The following is a 24,341-nucleotide window of genomic DNA, read 5'->3' on the forward strand; positions in this document are numbered from 1 at the left end:
AAACATGGTTCTGTTTTATAAAACATAAAAATTAAATGTGGACGTTCTCCGAAGAGAGCAGTTTACATCTAAATTTTTTAAAGTTGACCTTTCAGTGATTTACATTTTATTTTCCCATCTAAGCCCGAAAAGATTTGATTAAAATTTTATCTACTTGTCTGTCTGCTATTTCATGCCAGTACTATCCCCTTGGATACTTTTCTCTTTTGATGATTCCTTAAAGAAACACTGCAGTGATAACAGACGGGTAAAGTTGCAGCATTTTTACCACAAGGCAGTTTTCTCCAGTGAGGGGGAAAATCCAAAGGAGAGTTTGGAGGGGGGGGGTGATGTTAAACCGGGAAGCAGGTGCTGCCTGCATCTCATGATGAGTTTGGAGGATGTACAGTAAGTCCTCTACATACGAACGAGTTCCGTTCCAAGAGAGCGTTTGTAAGTCCAGCAACGTTAGCCTCGGTAACCAACTAACACCATGGGCTATGTAGTACTGTACGCTAACAGGTTTACAATACTTTTCATACAAATAATACACAAAAAACGAACACAATAAAGAAAACATATTTATCTTACAGCACAGTACCTGGAAAAGCACAGTAGCCCAGCACAGCAGCGGGCACACAGGGGCTGGCATCGAGGGAACAGGCAGGAAGAGTTACTGACTGCAGGGGGGAGCGCAGGGGGGAGGTGGTAGAGGATCGTCAGCAGCAGGAGACGGAGGGCCGGCCGCCGTGTCACTCACGCCTCACGCGGGTGGCACGGGTTCGGTTCCTCGCTGGAACCAGATGCACGTTCGCATCTTTGAAAGCTCGCAACTTGAAGGTTCCTGTGTCAGGGACTTACTGTATGGTGACCTGCACAGAATGCACGTGTGCACTTGTGCTGAATGAAGGCTTCCTGAGTTGCTGAACACCACCCGGGAGCTCAGAGTTCCTTTTTTAAAAAAATTTCAGTTTTTTTTTTTTTTTTTTTTGCGATACACGGGCCTCTCACCGTTGCGGCCTCTCCCGTTGCGGAGCACAGGCTCCGGACGCTCAGGCTCAGCGGCCACGGCTCACGGGCCCAGCCGCTCCGCGGCACGTGGGATCCTCCGGGACCGGGGCACGAACCCGCGTCCCCCGCATCGGCAGGCGGACTCTCAACCACTGCGCCACGGGGGAAGCCCTAACGTTTTATTTCTTATTGGAGTGTAAGTGCTTTTCAACGTTGTGTTAGTTTCTGCTGCACAGCGAAGTGAATCAGCCACACGAATACACACATACCCTTCTCTCTTAGACCTCCGTCCCCACCCCACCATCCAACCCCACTAGACTATCGCAGAGCACCGAGCTGAGCTCCCTGTGCTCTACAGCAGGTTCCCACTAGCTCTCTGTTTTACACATGGTCGTGTGTTTATGTCAAATCTAATCACCGAATTCATCCCACCCTCCCCTTCCCTCTCTGTGTCCACACGTCCGTTCTCTATGTCTGCCTTTCTTTTCCTGCCCTGCATATAGGTTCTTCTGTACCATTTTTCTAGACTCCACATATATGCATTAATATACGATATTTGCTTTTCTGACTTACTTCACTCTGTATGACAGACTCTGGGTCCATCCACATCTCTACAAATGACCCAATTTCATTTCTTTTTATGGCTGAGAAATATTCCATTGTATATATGTACCACACCTTCTTTATCCATTCCTCTGTTGATGGACATTTAGTTTGCTTCCATGTCCTGGCTATTTTAAATAGGGCTGCAGTGAACATTGGGGTACCTGTGTCTTTTTGAATTACGGTTTTCTCAAGGTATATGCCCAGTAGTGGGATTGCTGGGTCATATGGTAGCTCTATTTTTAGTTTTTTAAAGACCCTCCATACTGTTCTCCATAGTGGCTGTATCAATCTACATCTCCACCAACAGTGCAAGAGGGTTCCCTTTTCTCCACACCCTCTCCAGCATTTATTGTTTGTAGACTTTCTGTTGATGGCCATTCAGACCAGTGTGAGGTGATACCTCATCGTACTTTTGACTTGCATTTCCCTAATAATTAGTGCTGTCGAGCATCATTGCATGTGCCTCTTGGTCATCTGTATGTCTCAGAGTTCCTTGATGTACTTATTGGAACGTGGAAATGACAGAGCCTATGATGGAAGGATGGAGTGTACTACTTCTGCATCTAGATGTGCTTCTTATGGAGCCTGTCTTAAATCAAGTGGGATGAGAAGTCATATGACATGGGATCCTTTGCCAGCCATTGCACTTGGCACCAAACTAAATACCCCATTGCCTCTCTGAGAGAACCTTCGGGGGTGCAGGAACTCCACTGTAGAAAATCTACTGGCCTTGAAAAGATAAAATGTGGCTTCCGAATCCTGAAATACACAGAGAAATTTCACTGGAAAGTCTGCAGGACTGCAGCAGACCCATTCTCTCCTGAGTAGAATAGGTTTTTTTTTGTTTGTTTTAACTTAAGGAGTCTGAGGTTGGCAATACTGATAAAGGGAAAGGTATTTATTTTAGGGAATTTTTATAAAAAAACAAATGGCTAAATAATTTAACAAGAATATACATAAGGAGGTGGTTAGTAGATTGAACTTTATTTTTAAATTTATTTTTTGATTGAAGTATAGTTGATTTACAATGTTGTGTTAGTTTCTGCTGTACAGCAAAGTGACTCAGTTGTGTATATATTCTTTTTCATATTCTTTTCCATTATGATTTATCATAGGATATTGAATATAGCTTCCTGTGCTATATAGGAGGACCTTGATGTTTATCCATTCTATCTATAATAGTTTGCATCTGCTGACCCCAACTTCCAAGTCCATCCCTCCCCCATCTCCCCTCCCCCATGGAAACTACTAGTCTGGTCTCTATGCCTGTGAGTCTGTTCCTGTTTAGTAGATAGGTTCATTTGTGTCATATTTTAGATTCCACACATAAGTGATATCATATGGTATTTGTCTTTTTCCATCTGACTTCACTTAGTAGGATAACCTCTAGGTCCATCCATGTCCATGCAAATGGCTACTTCATTTTTTTTTTTAATGGCTGAGTAGTGTTCCATTGTGTATATATCACATCTTCTTTATCCATTCGTCTGTCGGCGGACATTAGGTTGTTTCCACATCTTGGCTATTGTCAGTAGTGCTTCTATGAACATTGGGATGCATGTATCTCTTTGAATTATAGTTTTGTCCAGATATATGCCCAGAAGTGGCCTCGCTGGGTCCTATGGCGACTCTTATATGTCTGTCTTACTCAGTAGACTGAGCCGTTATACGGAAAACAAGCAGTGGACTAGATTTGGCTTGTTTGGCTGTCATCTGTGGGCCTCTTCTCTTGTTTTAGAGTAAAAGTCTGTTAGAGTTTGAGTGACAACACTGGCCTTCTGAGCCCTGTCACTGATTGAATCTCCCTTTTATTTTATTTTTAAATTTATTTATTGAAGTATAGTTGTTTTACAGTGTTAATTCCTGCTGTACAGTAAAGTGACTCAGTTATAGATATTCTTTTTCTTCCTTTTTTCCCCCCATCTTTACTGGAGTATAATTGCTTCACAATACTGTGTTAGTTTCTGAAAAACTAAAAATAGAACTACCATATGACCCAGCAATCCCACTACTGGGCATATACCCTGAGAAAACCGTAATTCAAAGACTCATGTACCACAGTGTTCACTGCAGCCCTATTTACAATAGCCAGGACACGGAAGCAACCTAAGTGTCCATTGACAGAGGAATGGATAAAGAAGATGTGGCACATATATTCTTTTTCATCTTCTTTTCCATGATGGTTTATCACAGGATATTGAATAGAGTTCCCTGTGCTGTACAGTAGGACCTTGTTGTTGATCCATCCTATTTATAATCGTTTGCATCTGCTGACCCCAAATTTCCAGTCCATCTCCCCCCCCCCCGCCGGCAACCACAAGTCTGACTGAACTTACTTTAAATGGAGGAAATTCAGGATGGACCTGTATCCGACCAAAGTGGGTTTCATAACGTGACAAACATTAGAAAGAAAGAAAGAAAAAAAAAAAAAACTACTTCCCTGCTGCTATGTCTGTCCTGAAGAGGAGCTTTTTATTTCTTGGTAATCCTTCACACTGATAACGTAAAAAGAGGCAACCATTATTGTGACAAAGAATTAAAGACAGGTCAGATCCTTCAGGCTCCTGCGGAAAAGAATTAATGGGAACGAGGGGAAAATAACAGGAAAATGGTACTGTTTTAAAAAACACATGGAAGTCCCCCAACATAGAAAAACCTTAGGTAGCATTCTTTGCCAGGGCATTTTTTTATGGTAGGGCATGGACATCATAAAATGCATTCTCTTAAAATCCCAGGCATGTACTAGTAGCCGAGTAGAGTATGTGTCGTGAGTAATGTGAGTATGATTTTAAGTAACGTAGGCAGCTTTTCCTTTCTTACACAAAATATTCCTACAAATTAACGCAACATCTTTGTTTCCTGGTTTTTTAAAAAAATATATTAATTAATTTATTTGGCTGTGCCAGGTCTCAGTTGCAGCATGCGGGATCTTTATTTGCGGCATGCGAACTCTTAGTTGCGACACGCGTGCAGGATCTAGTCCCCTGACCAGGGATCGAACCCCGGCCCCGTGCATTGGAAGCACAGAGTCTTAACCACTGGACCGCCAGGGAAGTCCCACACAACATTTGAACGTGAGAAAATCAGGTAACAAACTCCACGCTGACAAGAGAACTTTAGGTCCATAAAACAAAAAATGAACACTGAAATATTTATTTTAGGCAAAATCATCAATAACACTAGACCAGCATTTCAGACAATTTTGGTTTTTTTGGTGTTCATTTCCGTCAGAATGGCACACACCATTGGCAAGTCTGAGCCCCAAAAGCTGGAGATTCCATTTTTTCATCTCACTGAATGATGTTCACATGGGTCACATGTTCACATGGGTCTTCAATCCCATTAACTTTCTGAAACATGTACGTCATATTTTTTTTTTTTTGGTTCTGCCGCGTTGCTTGAGGGATCTTAATTCCCCAACCAGGCATTGAACCTGGGCCACGGCAATGAAAGCGCTGAGTCCTAACCAGTGCACCACCAGGAAATTCCCTGTACTTCATATTATAATACTAACACCTTCACGGCTCCCTTTTCTACCCTTTTAAAAACAAAAATCAGTAAGATATTTAAAAAACCATATCGGCATCACTGTACAAGGATGACAAGTCTATCAAAAAGTAACCATTGACTGACTGAGAATTCTGCTCTTTGGGAACACATGGTACTGAAGTGTCAGATGATACAGGGAAACCTATACCTAAATATGTTTTTACATTTTTAAAATATATAAATAATACAGATATGTGATCTCTATACAATGCATGCATACATATATATAAGTAAACATATGATACATATGTGTTTGGGTATTTAAATAATAGTATTTTAAAAATTCTTCTTAAAGAACAAAGGGTTACTGTTCTGGTTACCAGTAGCATCAAGGGCTGTATCTTTTCCCAGTTGACTAAGGATCTGTATCTCAGCACTTCCCACCAAATTCTCCTTGAGTCTTCTTCACTTTGGGTCACGTGATGATCTGTCAAGCAATCTCCGTGGTCAGGAAGTACAACCTCCTGGTTGACTAAAATCTAGGTTGTAAGTTCCACTGTGGAACATGAGTTGGACTCAAGTCTATCAGAAGTGTTGAGCTGAAGGGAAGAAAACAGTTGGTCCCCCAAAGGGAAGCAACTGTAGTTACTGGGATGAACTGGAGGGAACCGAAACGGGTATCCACCAGACACAACCAGTCAGTGACGGCGACAGGGCAAGGGTGCATATACCCACCGACCTGACATTGAACAGCCCCGTGAACAGAGGAGGACAGGCAAGACATGGAAGTGCTGCAGGACTTGTGTGGGAAAGGAAAGAAGCGTTGCAGCCACGCCGAGAGCTTGGAAACGTAGATCGAGGCCAGATGCTGGAAGAACTGAAAGCCATGCTTGGGAGATTAAGGAGTAACATCCCCCAGCAGAGTGAGGCATTTGTTACAATGGATGAACCTACACTGACATATCGTCACATCACCCAGAGTCTGTAGGGTTCATTAGGCTTCACTCTTGGTGGTGTATATAGTCTGTGGGTTTGCACAAATCTGTATCATGGCAAGCAGACAGATAACTTTTTTGGTCAACCTCCTATGCTGGACAGACTTTAGGGAAACCACCCCAATAATCCTTGACTTCTGGACTTCTGGCCTTTGTATCCTTGTATCCGCCCCCATCGCTTTAAGTACTCCCAGAGTTTTGATGTTACTCCTGTGTTTATACAACATAAAGCTGCATCTTTCTAGCAGACTCTCTCTAGAGACTTTCTCTGTTGCGGACATTGAAGAAGTCGATGGTCATGCTGGGAGGCCACGTGAGCTGAGGATGGCCCAAAAAGCAGAAGGTGGCTTCTGGGTGATCAGCAGCAAGATGGTGGCCTCTCACACCAACAGCCACTAGGCAACAGAATCTTAAGAGTGACCTGCCTGAGCTTGGGAATGGATTCTTCCCCAGTCAGTCCTCCAGATGAGAGCTCAGCCCAGCCCAACACCTCTACGGAAGCCTCTCCAACCTCTACCAAGAGGATTCATCTGTGCCTGAACTCCTGACCTGCAGAAACTGTGAGATCATGCATACCCATTAAGTTCGGGCTAAGTCACAGTCTCTTTCAGAGAAGGGAGAGCCCTTTGCTCACTGCCACCAGCTCAGTTCAGTGTGAACCCTGAACACAGGATACTAATGATGTCTTGAATGGGAGGGATGCCTTCAAGAAACGAAGAAGGGAGAAATCATGGGTTGGAAACGAATTGCTTTGCATTCTGCAAAGGGCGTCGTCTTGTTTCTAAATGCTTTCTGACGCCAGAGAAATCTCTAAAGTGAAGACAAGTGTAGCATGAACTAACGCATGTTCATTCAGTAGATATCAGTAAAGAGGGAACAGCTCTGGACCTGGGCGTGGAAGATAAGGGTTAGAACCCCAGCGCTTCCGTTTATCAACTGCTCGAAACTGCCAACGCAGCTAACCTTCTTCAGTCTCTAATTCCTTATTTGAACAGTGCAGATAATCCTACGTCAGGGAGACGTGGTTACCCAAAGTAGGCAGTGGGCAGGCACCTCTGAAACCACTGGAGGTTGTTCTCCGTATCCTAGGAGCTTGATCAAGGTGAGTTCGCTCCCTTTCTTTCTTCCCAGAAGTATTAAGGAGAAGGATTTTTAAAAATATATGTATTTTTATTTATTGTCTAAGAACACTTAGCATGAGATCTACTCTCTTAGCAAATTAAATATACAACACACTGTTCTTAGTTCTAGGCACAGTGTTCTATGGTGGATCTCTTACTTTTTAAAAATTTTAGTTTTATTGCAGTAGAGCTGATTTACAATGTTGTGTTAGTTTCAGGTGTACAGCAAAGCGATTCAGTTATATGTATACATATATCAACTCTTTTTTAAGATGATTTTCACATATAGGTTATTAAAGAATATTGAGTAGAGTTCCCTGTGCTATATAGTAGGTCCTTGTTGATTATCTTCTATATAGTAGTGTGTGTGTGTATGTGTGTGTGTGTGTGTGTGTGTGTGTGTGTGTGTGTGTGTGTGTTTTCATCCCAAGCTCCTGATTTATCCCTCCCCCCATTGTTTCCCCTTTGGTAATATTAAGTTTTTGATATCTGTAAGTCTATTTCTGTTTTGTAAACAAGTTCATTTGTATTTTTTTTTCAAATTAGATTCTACATATGAGTGATATCATATATGATATTTGTCTTTCTCTATCTGACTGACTGCACTCAGTATGACAATCTCTAGGTCCATCCATGTTGCTGCAAATGGCATTATTTCATTCTTTTTTATGGCTGTGTAGTATTCTATGATAGACATATATGTACCACATCTTCTTTATCCATTCCTCCGTCAGTGGACATTTAGGTTGCTTCCATGTCTTGGCTATTGTGACTAGTACTACAGTAAACATAGGGGTGCATGTATCCTTTTGGATTATGGTTTTCTCCGGATATATGCATAGGAGTGGGATTGCTGGGTCACATGGTAGCTCTATTTTTAGTTCTTTAAGGACTCTCCATACTGTTCTCCATAGTGGCTGCACCAATTTATGTTCCCACCAACAGTGCAGGAGGGCTCCCTTTTCTTTACCCTATTTTTTTTTTTTTTTTTTTTTTTTTGGTATGCGGGCCTCTCACTGTTGTGGCCTCTCCCGCTGCGGAGCACAGGCTCCGGACGCGCAGGCTCAGCGGCCACGGCTCACGGGCCCAGCCGCTCCGCGGCACGTGGGATCCTCCCGGACCGGGGCACGAACCCGCGTCCCCCGCATCAGCAGGCGGACTCTCAACCACTGCGCCACCAGGGAAGCCCTCCCTTTTCTTAAGGAGCAGTATTAATCAGCTGTAGCAAACCCTCCATTATGGTTCTCTGGAAAACAAGATGAATCTGCGGCATTCTATTCCAGGCATCCTATTGTTTTTCTTATTGTTTTTCTTACTCTCCTGTAGAAAGGCAACAAATGGTAAGCTCCCTGCTCTGAGGGGTTTTCAGTAGAGGGGGAGAACTCTTCATGTCTCTATCTCGTTGGCTAGTGGTCTCCCAAATTGCACGGTACAGTATAACTCGGAGTCATTCATTCAGTCATCCACCCAATAACGACACAGTTGACCCTCGAACAATGTGGGGCTTAGGGTCAGTGACCCTCCACACAGTAAAAAGTCTACCTATACCATACGGTTGGGTCCCTGTATCCCCAGTTGAATCCTGGGATTCAACCAACCTTGGATTACTTAGTACTGTAGTGTTTCCTGTTAAAAAAAATCCATGTGTAAGTGGGCCTGCATAGTTCAAACTCATGTTGTTCAAGGGTCAACTGTATATTGCGAACGTCATTTGGGCCAAGCATGGTAATAGACTCTGTGGATTAAAAAAAAATAGAAAATTGGCCATAATTCTTCAAAGAGTTTCGATTGTTCTGACCCTTAACATTTCCCTTTGATTTTGTTGTGTATCAGCGACGAAATTCTGCATCATACCTGGTAAAGGTCAGAGCAGAGTTGGCCAGGATGCTACGTTTATCTAAGTATCATTCCTAGTTATAAGATGAATAGGAATTTGATAGCAAAAACCCTGTCTTCTTAAACTTAGACGAAGAACTGAAAGCAGATGGATTGCATATGTTCCCAGCTTTTGCTCTGAATCAGTGTGGCCAAATTTTTCATTGGTATTCAGTGTCTTTTCACATTCACATCACTTTGGAATATATGCTCTTTAAGATAATACTTCTGAGAGATTTTTTTTTGCCCATTTTACTAGTAAGTACAACATACCCACTTTCATCTAACGCCTTAAAGTGAACTTTGGATGAATTATGTGTACCTGAGTCAGCTTAATTCAATTGCTATCATGGTTCACTCAAGAGGAAAATGAGAATAATCTCTTTTTTTTATGGATGAAAGAAGGTAGAGTTCTGCCCTCAATGAATGTACATTAAAAACAAACACTAAATACAGATGGGAATTAAAGAAAAAAATACACTTGACAAGATCTATTTAGGGACCCTGAAACTCTACAGCAGTAGAAAACACAGATTTCAACCATGGCACATGTTTTTACCGCCACCTGTTTTTTGATTCTCACCAAACTGAATAGATTCCATCGAATGATTTAATTCCAATGATAAGTAAAACTGAGCAAACACAGAAATCATAAATCAGCTCTCTACTCACTAAAATCCTGTGTTCACTAGAGCATTTCACGTAGAGTTTAAAAGGAAAGCACAATGGATTCAACGTCCTCCATCTCCGAAAAATAAAGGAGGTAAATTATCTTGTTTGGAGCTCTGAAGGCACTCCTGGGGGCTTCTAGTTGTTTTTCCAGCCCGTTCTGGCTCCATTAATGAATCCACAGTACCAGGTACCTCTGAGTATATTTGAATGGCAATTTGAGATTTACTTCTTGTAATAAGATGCCTTTAAGTACTCTCCTTTCATTAAAAAGGAATGAAAGAAAACCTTTTTGAAACAAGGTGAACCATGGTGAGGGAAGGTTAATCTTGACTTCCAAGCTGTACAGTGCCCCCGAAGTCTGGATTTCATACCAGTGGGTATCTAAGAGTAGACTTAGAAGATGTCAGTCCCTTCAAAATTCTCCAACTCCATTCGCTTGGGGGCTTTCCCCCTGCAGTCTGTCCTCTTTTGTGAACCCAGCCTGGTCTGTCACATCCTCCAAAGGATGAGCTCACCATCTCTCTGCTGTTTTACTTTCCTGGAGAATCTGGGCTGTAGAAATGCAGTGAAAACATTTACATCTCAACTGTTAGAGCACTAGATGTTAAAACACTCAGTTTACAACTTAACCCACTGCTTCAAGGGCACTGCCAAGACTTCAGAGATTAAGTCATAACTCCCAGGAGCAGTGCAGCTCTAGAACGTCATGAAGAAGGGTCCACTGAAATAAACATCTTTTGTATTGCTTCTAGCCAAAGCAGCTCATGGTGGATCCGTCCAGAAGTTCGTTTAAAAAGAAAAGAAAACAAGACAAAACAAGGAAGCAAGAGTATAATGGCAGAGAGAGTTACATAATTCTCCAGGTTATTTTCAGAATCATTTCCGTGCTGTGAAAAGTAACTGAGGCAAGAATTAATAACGCGCACCTAGCTTCCTAGTAGCCCGCCGAGCTTCCCGAGCAGCGAGGTTGCTCTCCTGCATCGACAAGAGGAGCCTGGCGGAGGGTCAGCCTTGCTGTAACATGTGGTGGCTGACGGTGCAGAGCAAAAGTCATGTCGTTTTCACCTCTTATTTCCGAGCTTGGGAGTCACGGCAAGAAGGGGGAGTGGTGTGCTGATTCAGGCTGCCAGTACTTTACAAGAGGGTTTCTCGTCACCAGTTGGGGGTCCTCTGTCTTTTCTTGGCAGCCATGCTCAGCTCGTATCCCAGAATTCAGCAGTTCCTGTACCTGCCTTTTACTCACGCTTCTCAAGATAAGGTACAGAACCGATCGATATCAGTGCAGTTTCCTGTTGCCCTTTGCCCTCCCGGTGCACTTCTTCTCCCAAAGCCTGCTTTCTTTGGAGACCAGCCTGATTTCTCTTTGCGCCAGCAGGCAGGAGCTAATCGACACTGTTGTTCCGTGGCCACCGTTCCTTGTAGGACGTTGCGGGAAAAGACATTACCGTGACCACCAAGCTCTGTGTTTCCTGATATTACGGAAACATTAACTCCACTGATGGGGATGGTAAGGTGCACGTTACAAAAAGAAGTGAGTTTCGTGGTACAGATGCCAAGCGGGGGCGGCCACGGGCAGATGGTAACCACTGAGCGGGACGCGGGGAGACTCCCAGGGTGTTTTCATGGGGAGCCCTGCACGGCTCTGATTCCAGAGACCCAAGCCCTGTCAGTCAGTAGGGCTGGGAATTCCACACAAAGTTCCTCCTTGCTCTGGGTGTGCGGACTTCGGGCTCGTAGGTCCTGAAGGAAGCAGCCCGTACACCTGCAGACATCTGCCTACACCCAAGGGGCTCAGAGAATGCTGAGTGGCTTTCATACTGTTCCCTTTGTGACCGAAAGTGGGGTCTGGCTGCCCGCTGCTCAAAAGCCAGTGAAGAGGCAAGGTTGGTAGAAAGGAAAGTCGGCTCTATTTGCAATGTCAGCACCCGGGGAGGAGGGCAGACTTCTGTCCAGAGGCCGACTCCCAATCCGTCCCTCCCCCAGGCCCGCGTCTCCCCCGGGCGGCCACCCGTCTGTGCCCTATGTCTGTGAGTCTGTTTCTGTTTTGTAGATAAGTTCATTTGTGTTGTTTTTTAGATTCTACATATAAATGATATCATATGGTATTTGTCTTTCTCTTTCTGACTTACTTGACTCAGTATGACAATCTCTAGTTCCATCCATTTCCCTGCAAATGGCATTATTTCGTTCCCTTTATGGCTGAGTAATATTCCATTGTATACATGGGCCACATCTTCTTTATCCATTCATCTGTCGGTGGACACTTAGGTTGCTTCCATGTCTTGGCTAGTGTAAATAGTGCTGCTATGAAGATAGGGATGCATGGATCTTTTTGAATTAGACTTTTTGTCTTTTCTGGATATATGCCCATTACTGGGATTGCTGGATCATATGGTAGCTCTATTTTTAGTTTTCTGAGGAATCTCCATACTGTTCTCCACAGCAGCTGCACCAACTTACATTCCCACCAACAGTGTAGGAGGGTTCGAAGGATACAGAGTTTTGGTCATATACGTGACAAATTAAGTCCTAGACATCTACTGTACAGCACAGAGCCTATAGCTAACAATACTGTATTATAGACTTAAAAATGTACTGAAAGGATAAATCTTATGTTCAGTGTTATCACACACAAAAAATAGTAGTAATAAATAGAACGGGAGGAAATTTTTGGAGGTACTGGCTGCATTTATGGCACAGATTGTGGCGATGGTTTCGTGGGTGTAGACACCATCTCCACATGTGATTAAGTTCTATATGATAAACATGCATAGGGCTTCCCTGGTGGTGCAGGGGTTAAGAATCCGCCTGCCAGCGCAGGGGACACGGGTTCGAGCCCTGGTCCGGGAAGATCCCACACACTGCAGAACAACTAAGCCCGTGCGCCACAGCTACTGAGCCTGCGCTCTGGAGCCAGTGAACCTCAACTACTGAGCCCCCATGCCACAACTACTGAAGGCCACGCGCCTAGAGCCCGTGCTCTGCAACAAGAGAAGCCACCGCAATGAGAAGCCCACGCACGGCAACGAAGAGTACCTCCCGCTCGCTGCAACTAGAGAAAGCCCGTGCAGCAATGAAGACCCAACACAGCCAAAAATAAATAAGTAAATAGGTAAATAAATAAATATATTAAGAAAAAAAACACAATAACAAGCCCACGATAGAGGTCTGGAACTGCCTTCTTCCCAGCCCCCAGAAGGAACCAACCCCCCCAAACACCTTGATCCATATCTTATATAATATGTGGTTTATATATATGTAGGAGATAACTCTATTTATCTATCTAAAGATGTATATACATATCACATATATTTATATTATAAACACAAAAATATATTATCTATTATATGTTATACACACTTATTATTTTATAGATCACACATAGGATTTATTTCAAGGGATTGGCTCCCACATTTGTGGGTGCTGTGACGTTCAAAATCCGTAAGGCAGGCTGGAAACTTAGGCAGGAGCTGATGTTTTAGTCCTGAGACAGGATATCTTCTTCTGTGGGAAATCTCACTTCTGATTTTAAGGCTTTTCAGCTGACCAGGAAAGAACCCCTTCCATTATCAAGGGTAATCTGCTTTTCCTTCATCTTTTTAAACAAGTTTATGTTGGAGTAGAGTTGCTTTGCAATGTTGTGTTAGTTTCAGGTGTACAGCAAAGTGACTCAGTTATACATATACATAGATCCACTCTTTTGTAGATTCTTTTCCCATATAGGCCATTGCAGAGTATTGAGTAGAGTTCCCTGTGCTACACAGTAGGTCCTTATTAGTTCATCTATTTTATATACAGCAGTGTGTACGTGTCACTCCCACTCTCCCAATTTATCCCCCCCCCGACACTCTGCTTTTCTTAAAGTCTACTGATTCTGGATGTTAACAACGTTGATCAAATACCTTCACAACGACATACAAACTAGTGTTTGATTAGACTCCCGGGAACTATAGCCTAATCCAGCTAACGTGGGATGTGATGCCCCCGCCAGATTCACAGGCTGAAGCCCAAAGCCCCAGAACCTCAGAATGTGGCTGTATTAGGAGATGGGGTCTTTAAAGAGGGGATGAAGGTAAATGAGGTCTCTGGGGTGGGTTGTGATACAAGAGGACCAGTGTCCTTATAAGAAGAGGAGATCGGGACGCAGAGGGACACAGGGAGGAGATGGCCGTCTACACGCCCAGGAGAGAGGCTTCAGGAGGAAGCAGCCCTGCCTACTGCTGGATCTCAGACTTCCACCCTCCAGGACTGGGAGATATAAATGTCTGTTGTTTAAGCCACCTGCTCTGGAGTACTTTGTTATGACAACCCTAGCAGACCAATGCAACACATAACACTAACCATTAAACTGTATAACACACTGTGGGCTACCATACTTAAAATATGTCCAGAATATTAACCACAAACAAGAAAGCCTGAGCAGAGACTTTGAGACGAACAGAAATATACATAAATTTAAATAAGTGAAAAAATTCTCTTTTTCCCTCATAAGGGAAGAAATGCAAATCCAAATGTGGGTGGGAACCCATATTTTTAACCTTCCAGTAGAGAGATAACTAAAAAATTGATGATAACACCTAGGAAATGTTTTGATAATAAGTGTGTAAAAGTGTGAATCAGCCCCTGGAAAGGGAAATTTGGCAAAGAAGATTCACACTTAAAAAACAAACAGCACAATCAAAAAATGGGCAGAAGATCTAAATAGACATTTCTCCAAACAAGACATACAGATGGCCAAGAGGCACATGAGAAGCTGCTCAACATCACTAATTATTAGAGAAATGCAAATCAAAACTACAGTGAGGGGCTTCCCTCCGCAACGGGAGAGGCCATGACAGTGAGAGGCCCGCGTACTGCAAAAAAAAACAAATAAACAAAAAAACCCCAAAAAACTACAATGAGGTATCACCTCACACCAGTCAGAATGGCCATCATCAAAAAATCTACAAACAATAAATGCTGCAGGACTTCCCTGGTGGCACAGTGGTTGAGAATCCACCTGCCAATGCAGGGGACATGGGTTCAATCCCTGGTCTCGGAAGATCCCACATGCCATGGAGCAACTAAGCCCATGCGCCACAACTACTCAGCCTGTGCTCTAGAGCCCGCAGGCCACAACTACTGAGCCAGCGTGCCACAACTACTGAGCCCATGTGCTGGAACTACTGAAGCCTGCGTGCCTAGAACCCGTGCTCCCAACAAGAGAAGCCACCACAGTGAGAAGCCCGCGCACCACACAAAGAATAGCTCCCGCTCGCTTCAACTAGAGAAAGCCCATGCACAGCAACAAAGACCCAACGCAGCCAAAAATAAATAAATAAATAAAAATTTTAAAGTGCTGGAGAGGGTGTGGAGAAAAGGGAACCCTCTTGCACTGTTGGTGGGAATGTAAATTGACACAGCCACTATGGAGAACAGTATGGAGGTTCCTTAAAAAACTAAAAATTAGAACTACCATACAACCCAGCAATCCCACTACTGGGCATATACCCCAGAGAAAACCGTAATTCAAAAAGAGTCTTGTACCACAATGTTCACTGCAGCACTATTTACAATAGCCAGGTCATAGAAGCAACCTAAATGTCCATTGAAAGATGAATGGATAAAGGAGATGTGGTACATATAGACAATGGACTATTACTCAGCCATAAAAAGGAACGAAACTGGGTCATTCGTAGAGACATGGGTGGACCTAGAGACTGTCATGCGGAGAGTGAAGTAAGTCAGAAAGAGAAAAACAAATATCGTATATTAATGCATATATGTGGAACCTACAAAACTGGTACAGATGAACCGGTTTGCGGCGCAGAAATAGAGACACAGATGTAGAGAACAAATGTATGGACACGAAAGGGGGGCAAGGCGGGGGTGGGTGGTGGTGCTGGGAGGCATTGGGATATTGGGATTGACATATATACACTAATAGGTATAAAATAGATAACTAATGAGAACCTGCTCCATAGCGCAGGGAACTCCTCTTCACTGTACAGTGGAAATTAACCCAACCTTGTAAAACAACTCTACCCCAATACAAATAAAATAAAATAAATAAATAAAATGCACATGGCCTGTGACTCAGCATCTCCTTCCACTTCTAGAGACACACTCAGAAATACACACACCCATATGACAGATCTGTGTTTTAGGGTGCATACACTACAGAACTGTTTTGGAATAGTGCAGAGAAACACTCAAGTGACCATTACTGGAAGTCCAATGACAGTCATTCATAAATGGAATATTAGGCAGCCATGAAAAAGATTGCCTCTGTGTGTGTGTGTGTGTGTGTGTGTGTGTGTGTGTGTGTGTGTTCACGTGTGTACTCTATACTAACCTACACTATTCCCAGAAGCTTAGAAGAGAAATTTGTATCAGCCTCTAGAGAACAGTGACTCTGAACCTGCTCTCCAAGAATGTTTGATTATTGCTTATATAACTGTGTATTCTTGGACTTTTAATTTTCCCCTTTATGCTCTGTCAGTTAAAATTGCCAGTTAAATACGCTTGAATTCCTTCACTTAACACAATGCCATGCTGGGTTCCATTTTAATAAAACAGTCATGGACTTTCTATGGCAAGTATACAGAAGAGACTTACTGGATTCTGTAGGTAGATTCTGCTTATTTGCATCACTCTTGCTGAAGTAGTCATTTAAAATTAGATGCTGCTTCACATGCAAGTCCATGTATAGTAAAGAGAAACCATGAGTTCATCTCTGGACAAAGAAAATCTCAACCTTTCCTTGAAGGTATGAAATATCTTCGAAACATCCAGTTCTTAAGATTACCCATCCTAACTTCTACGTTTTACATAAGAAACCTACATTTTGAGGGCTGAGTTAAAATTTGCCATGTCCACACAGACGGTTATATAACTACTGACTTAACTACTGAGCACACTTTGTTTTATGCTTATAGATACAGAAGGACTCATACGTAGTAAATATGGACCATAAAACTTGGGTTAAATTAACTACTAAGGGAAAAACGTGAGATCTTAGCCTTGCAGGTTTTAATCCAGGTTCTAAAAATTCTGCCAGGAAGCACGACAAACTTAAAATATTCTCAAGTGCCAACAATTGTCAATGCTGGTGCTGAGGAGACAGGCTGCAATTGTTAAGAAACACATGTGAGGAATGTGCAGAAAATAAAGTACTTGACATCTATATAGTCATGCTACGTTAAAAAGTGAAGAGTTACCAAGGAGGATAATACAACGATGCAATGATGAATGCAAATTTGAACTCATTACCTTTGGCGTTCAGCAAAGCTTCTTTGATCAGCCAGACTTGGGATAATTTCTAGATACCAAGAGAATTTGGGAGATTGTGCTGCGTAATTCAGGAAACTTGACAGCTTGGCAAGGCGGGAGCAGGATGCTTCTTTCAAAAGTTGAGCCAACTTGTGTCGTGGAATCGAGCCGCTCTTTGGCCAAGTTTTGAGCATTGCTGAAGAACCCAGTCACGGCTGAAGTTGGGTCCTGAAATGGTGAGTTATGTCTGATTCACTGGAGCTGTGGGTTTACACGGAAAACTCCTAACTGAACACCTGGCTAACTCCAGGTACCTCAGAAAATGACCTTACTTAGAGGTAGGGTCAGTGAAGATGTATTTAAATTGGGATGAAGTCATAGGATGGGCTTAGTCCAGTAGGACCGCTGTCCTTATACAAAGGACAAATTTGGACATAGACACAGGAAGAATGCCATGTGACCCTGATGGCAGATATCGGGGTGATGCTTCTCCAAGCCACGGAACACCAAAGATTGCCAGTAATCCACCAGAATCTAGGGGAAGGGCATGGAACAGATTCTCTGGCAGAGCCCTGGAAGGAGCCAACCCTGCCCACACCTAGATCTCAGACTTGTAGCCTCCAGAACTGAGGGAGGATAAATTTCAGCCAGGACTCTGCTATCACTCCAGAACCTCTATGGCTGACGACGCAGAAGGAGAGATCGATTTCCTTGGTCATGGGCAGAACATCTGAATTGTGGATGAGGCTCAGCTCAAGGAATTTCAAGGAAAACATGCTGGACCTCCCTGGAGAAATTATATTAGAGCAAGACCCGAATTTGAAAGGTTGACACAGACCCCACCGCCCAGCTGTGTGGAAGTTCACAAAATAGAGCAGCAGTCTCTAGAAGAAGACCATGCTCTTTAGATAAGAATTTAACTGTGCATTCCAAGTGAGATTTCATCATTTCTGGCAGACACAATTTTAGAGAATAAATCAGGCAGTTTCAGTGGATGTATATGAGGTTCCCCTACTTTGAAAAAGGAGAGTATAAAACAAAATATAACTGGAAGACTCACGTGTGAGGGTCCGGCAGGAAGTCCAGCGTGGTACTGCATTTCTTCTAAAGCTAGGCGTCTGCAAAGAGTAGGCACCCAGCCCCAGAGATCCGGCCCCATCTTCCCCCGCCCCTGTCCACAGGGCAGCTGAGTGCTCAGCCTTGAGCTGCTGTATGGGCCCCTCCTGCTGCCCTCTCAGCCCAGGCATCCTTAGGGCCACCACTATACCAAGCCTGGACACATGTTGCACCCTCAAATTCCCACAGCTCAGCAAATTTTAAGCTGGGACACTACCAAAAACTTGATGTTAAACCAGTTGAGGCTGATAAGGCAGAAAAAAAGGAAAAAAAGGAATCAGCTTCCTTAGGTGCACCTGCATTGCAATTCCATGCTCTGGAATCAGGTGCTGTGGGTCCAGGAGAAACTCTCTGCAATAAAATGCCCCTTGAAGAGCCATAAAAATGTGGTTCTCGGGTCCTGCACCGCAGAGAATGTGGTTGTCGGGGGCTCCAGCTGCTGTGCTCTGAAAGCCATCACCTCATTTGTATGGTGGCCATACTTCCCCCAGACTAGTCGCCCCCTAATGCCTGAGTGTGTCAGGCAGGGCAGTTCCGGGGAGACAAAACGCTCCTCTGATGATCATCTTTGGCTTCAAGACCCCCAAACCGTCTTTCCCAATCTTCGTACACCCTTCCTCTCTCTTCCGCTGAAAGTCAGACTTTGCGTTCAGCTCTGCTGGGTCTCCCAGCCTCACCCAGATCCTCTGCCATCTTCCCTCACACGGATTTTTCTCCTGAAACAATCCTTTCCAGTTGAATCACGTCTTGTCTTCTTCTCCAAGGGTGCATCTTGGAATCTCCTTCTCGGTGAACCCAGGAGAACCCCAGTATCCTTGTATTTAAACACTTCCTTGCAAGAAAGCATGTCTGTTTGTTTTTCCAGAGGTGGAGCTGTTCTCCATCAAATGAGAAGTTAAGGCTCCATCAACTCAGGGAGAGGGAAAAAAAGCCTTCAACTTTCAAGTGACTCTTTTTCTCCCTTCTGGGGCCATGACTGTTTCAAAAATGATTAGGATCTAGTTTCAGTGAAAGCATAAGGCACCCTAGGAATTATTATATCTTTATAGTCACAAGAGAAGTCGGCCTGTGTCTAATGGATGTATGCAATTCTTTTGGGATCCTCTTCAGGACAAAAGAAAAAAAAAAGGTAAAGCAGAGGTCATACATATCAGTATTTTTCTTTAAATAGTCTCAGGGGTGGGGACTTCCCTGGTGGTCCAGAGGTTAAGGCTCCGTGCTTCCACTGCAGCAGGCATGGGTTCAATCCCTGGTCAGGGAACTAATCGCACAAGCCATGCGGTGCAGCCAATAAAAATAAAAATTAAATAAAAATTTAAAATGTAAAAAAATAATCTTATGTTTAGAATTAAACAATGGCTGAGAGCTAAGGAGAAAAGTCCTAGCCTCAGACAGAACATAACATGCTTTTTTTCCTTCCTTCCTTCCTTTCCCTTTCTCTCTCTCTCCCTTTCTTTCTTTCTTTCTTTCTTTCTTTCTTTCTTTCTTTCTTTCTTTCTTTCTTTCTTCTTTCTTTCTTTCTTTTTCTTTCCCTCCTTCCCTCCTTCTCTCCTTCCTTCCTTCCTTCCCCTTTCTCTTTCTTTCTTTTTCTTTCTTTCTTTCTTATTATTATATAAGTACATGTATACGATGTACTGTTTCACAATTTTTAAAGGGTCTACTCCATTTATAGCTATTATAAGATATTGGCTATGTTCCCCATGTTGTACAATATATCCTTGTAGCTTATTTTATACCTAATAATTTGTACCTTTCAATCCCCTCCCTGTATTTTGTCCCTCTCCCCACTGGTAATCACTACTTCATTCTCTGTATCTGTGAGTCTGCTTCTTTTTTGTTACATTCACTAGTTTGTGGTATTTTTTAGATTCCACGTGTAAGTGAGATCATACAGTATTTATGTTTCTCTGTCTGACTTATTTCACTTAGCATAATACCGTCCAAGTCCATCTGTGTTGCTGCAGATGGCATTATTTCATTCTTTTTTATGGTTGAGTCATAGTCCATTGTATATTGTGCCACATCTTCTTTATCCATTCCTCTGTTGATGGACACTTAGGTTGCTTCCATGTCTTGGCAGTTGTAAATAATGCTGCTATGAATACTGGGGTGCATGTATCTTTTAAAATTAGTGTTTTAGGGGAATTCCCTGGCAGTCCAGTGGTTAGGACTGCACTTTCACTGCCGAAGGCATGGGCTCAGTCTCTGTAAGATCCCACAAGCCACATGGTGTGACCAAAAATAATAATAATAATAAAATAAAATTAGCGTTTTTGTGTTTCTTGGATATATACCCAGGAATAGAATTGCTGGGTCGTATGGTAGCTCTATTTTTAGTTTTTTGAGAAGCCTCCATACTGTTTGCCACAGTGGCTGCACTAATTTACATAAGGAAAGTTGAAGATTTCCTTTTATAAAATCAAGTAACTTGGGGACATAATTGTCATAAATAACACAAAGGCTAGTCATGCACAAACAATTAGAATTTTAAAAAATTTATGACGTTAAGAGTTGCATAATTAGAGGAGAGCATTATATTTTAGATTTTGGTCGGGGGTCACAGTCTAAGCATTTACAAGCCTAGGTGACCAGAGTCTCAAGGCCAGAGCCTTAGCAATGATTCTGCTTCTCTGTCTGGCCGCTGCCTCAATAGCTGCTCCATCAGGGGGACTTATGTTAGTTCACATAAAGGCCACCGCTCATTTATTAAAAGCCGTTGGCATTGTAATTTAAGAGAGAGAGAAAAAATCAATGTGCTCCCTTCAAACATAAATAGATTGTTGAAGTTTGGGGGTGAGTGTAAAAGGCACATCATTACAGAGACCTTGGACGAGTAGAGACCTGATATTTAAACCTATCACACAGCCCAGAGAGGGTCCCATGTTCTGGAAGCATGTCTCTTCAGGGAAGTCCTTCCTGTCTGAGTTAAGATTCCTGTTTGATCTAAGAAGCAGAAAAAATACTAGCCGGGCAACGTTAACCACTCTGCATGTTCAGTTCCTGGAATAATAATCGCAACAAGGAAATAATAACGATAGCTTTGTTAAACATGTACCCTAGGTCCCTCTGGCAGGGCTCTAAAAATCAACACTCTCTGTATAATGACTCTAGGATGGAGGGGCTGTTATATTTATCCCAGTTGATAGATGGAGCAGAATATGTCAGAGAGAAGCAAAGGCTGTTTGGATTCAGAACCAAGGTCTTACACTCTCTGCTTCACGGACGTTATAATGGGATCATGCATGGACTCCTTAACTCTTGCTAATTGTGTGACAGTCACCCCAAAACATAGCAGCTTAAAGCATTTATTAAATTAAATCATCCATCATCTCACAGTTTCCACGGGTCAGGAATGTGGGCACAGCTTGGGGTGAGTATGGAGTTGAGGGTCTCACAAAGGAGCAATTAAGCCTTTGGCCGGCTGTGTTCTCATCTGGAGGTTCAAGAGGAGAAGGATCCACTTAACATTCCTTGTGGCTGTAGAACTGAATGCTCTGGCCATTTCTGACTATCAGGCAGAGGCCACGCTCATATCCTAGAGGCCAAACTCATCAGCTCACTGTGTGGGCCCAGCATCATGACCCCCTGCTTCTTCAGCATCAGCAAGAGAATGTCTCTGAGCGCGTCTGCTAGCAAGATGGAGTGTAATGTAGCCTCAGGAAAGAGGGAAGTCACATCCTAAGATCCTGGGCACACCCAAGGACAGGGACGTATACAAGAAGGTATACCAGAAGATGGGGGGTCATTGGGGGTCTTCTTACAATCTGTCCAACACAGGTGGAGCCCAAGACATCTCCAGTACAGTCTTCAACTTCACCAACCCATGGGGAGAGCCTTTCTCTTAGGGAGGACCCATTCTCTCCTTTAAAACCTTCCATGGGATAAAGTCAGACCCACCCATGATAACCTTCCTCTAGATGAACTCAAAGTCAATTAATGTGGAACTGTCTGCAATCTCCCTTAAAATTTGCCACGTCTAGAAACAAATCTCCTTGACCACCGACACTCTATGGAAGGAGATCACACAAAGTTATGAACAGCAGGAAGCAGGAATCATTGGGGTCACCTTAGAGATATCTTGTCTATCCCAGTGTATTTGAAATGTTTGCGCACAAAATCTGAGAATATAAAATTCCAGTCACGACCGTTGATAATGCAACAGTTAATGAAAGAAATAGAGAGGGCTTCCCTGGTGGCTCGGTGGTTGAGAGTCCGCCTGCCGATGCAGGGGACGCGGGTTCGTGCCACGGTCCGGGAGGATCCCACGTGCCGCAGAGCGGCTGGGCCCGTGAGCCATGGCCGCTGAGCCTGCGCGTCCGGAGCCTGTGCTCCGCAACGGGAGAGGCCACAGCGGTGAGAGGCCTGCGCACCGCAAAAAAAAAGAAGAAGAAATAAGAGATATTCTTCATGCATAAATGACTCTAAAAAATGTTTTACCCAAAGATCCTTTATAAAGACACTATGAAAAAATACACTTTAGCCCAGAGTAATAAACATGATAGGAACTACTAGATTCAATGTGAAAGATAAGGAAAGACCACTATGAGCCAATAGTGGTAAATCTATAAATAAATATGTATGAATTGCAAACACAGTTGTAATACAATATTAAAATTTTATACGGAAAAGAAAAAAAGGACTTCCCTGGCGGTCCAGTGGTTAAGACTCCATGCTTCCGTGTAGAGGATGCGTGTTCGATCCCTGGTCAGAGAGCTGAGGTTTCACATGCTGGATGGCGCAGCCAAAAATATTTATTTTTACGACTAATATCTAAGCTGGAGTAGAAATGCTAAATAATGTGAGTAAGGAATGGGGGCGGAGGCAGGTATTTGACGAGTTGGAGTATGTTGCCCCCCTTGTCTGCTGCAGAAAGAGGATCATCATACTTACAAGCTTTAAAGTTCATTAAGAGATTGCAAATTTGAATATTTAAAACAACAAGTGGGAAAAAAGTAAGGAAACCAAGCCAACAATGAAGAAAATCACCAGACGTCAAGAAGACAGATAAAATGAAGCCAGATACATAGTATCAATACTGTATATCTGTCCATCCCAATCTCCCAGTTCATCCCACACACCCCTTCCCCCTGGGGAGCCATACATTTGCTCTCTACGTCTGTGTCTCTACTTCTGGTTTGTAAATAAGATCATCTGTATGAATTTTTTCAGATTCCACGTTTATGCATTAATATCCGATACTTGTTTTTCTCTTTCTGACTTACTTCCCTCTGTATGACAGTCTTTAGGTCCATCCACGTCTCTACAAATGACCCAGTTTCGTCTAAAATAGATAACTGATGAGAGCCTACTGTATAGCACAGGGAACTTTCTCAGTGCTTTGTGGTGACCTAAATGGGAAGGAAATCCAAAAAAGAGGGGATATATGTATACGTATAGCTGATTCACTTTGCTGTACAGCAGAAACTAACACAACATTGTAAAGCAACTATCCTCCAATAAAAATTAAAAACCAAAAACAAAGCCAGATAAAGGGCAGGGTGAGACACGAAAACACAATTTGAAATAGTAGGAATACGTACAATTAATGTCAGTCATCACCATAGATATAAATTTAACCGTAAACCCCTTCAACATAGTAAAAGGCACACATACTCTGCTTGGATTAAAACAAACTAAATAAAATAATAATGCATCTCTAAATGATTTACTGGTGACACACCTATAACAAAATGACAAAAAGAGTTTGAAAATGATAGAAATGGAAATCTCACACCCGAAAAAAATATAACCAAAATGAAACTGACATACAATTGACTTGAAACCAAAAGCAGGGAATTGAGTTTAGGGATATCGCATATTCTGAAAATCATCCCACTAGAAATCCACAGTAATCTCAAACTTGCTTTTTAACGCTGACAACGGTCTTGACGTAGTACATAAAGCTTAAAATGACAGAATCCCCCAAAGGTATTTTTAAAACATATCTTTAGTGGGAGAATTAAATGTATCTCAAGTATTGTGAAAGGAAACAAAAAACAAAGCAAGGATAAAACCTGAAAGGTCATAATTAACACGCTTAATCTAATTGATAGATTCCCCCAAAGATAGTGAAATATATATATAACCAAAAAAGACGTTATATATTATTTTTGCAAGGCATCTGAATCATTTACAAAATTTAACCTGTGCTGATCTGAATCATGTGCTACAAAAGAAAGCTCAAAAAAAAAACCTCCAAAGAATCAAAGCCATCAAGACATTGTTT

This window comes from Kogia breviceps, chromosome X (assembly GCF_026419965.1).
Source record: "Kogia breviceps isolate mKogBre1 chromosome X, mKogBre1 haplotype 1, whole genome shotgun sequence".
Lineage (NCBI taxonomy): Eukaryota > Metazoa > Chordata > Mammalia > Artiodactyla > Physeteridae > Kogia > Kogia breviceps.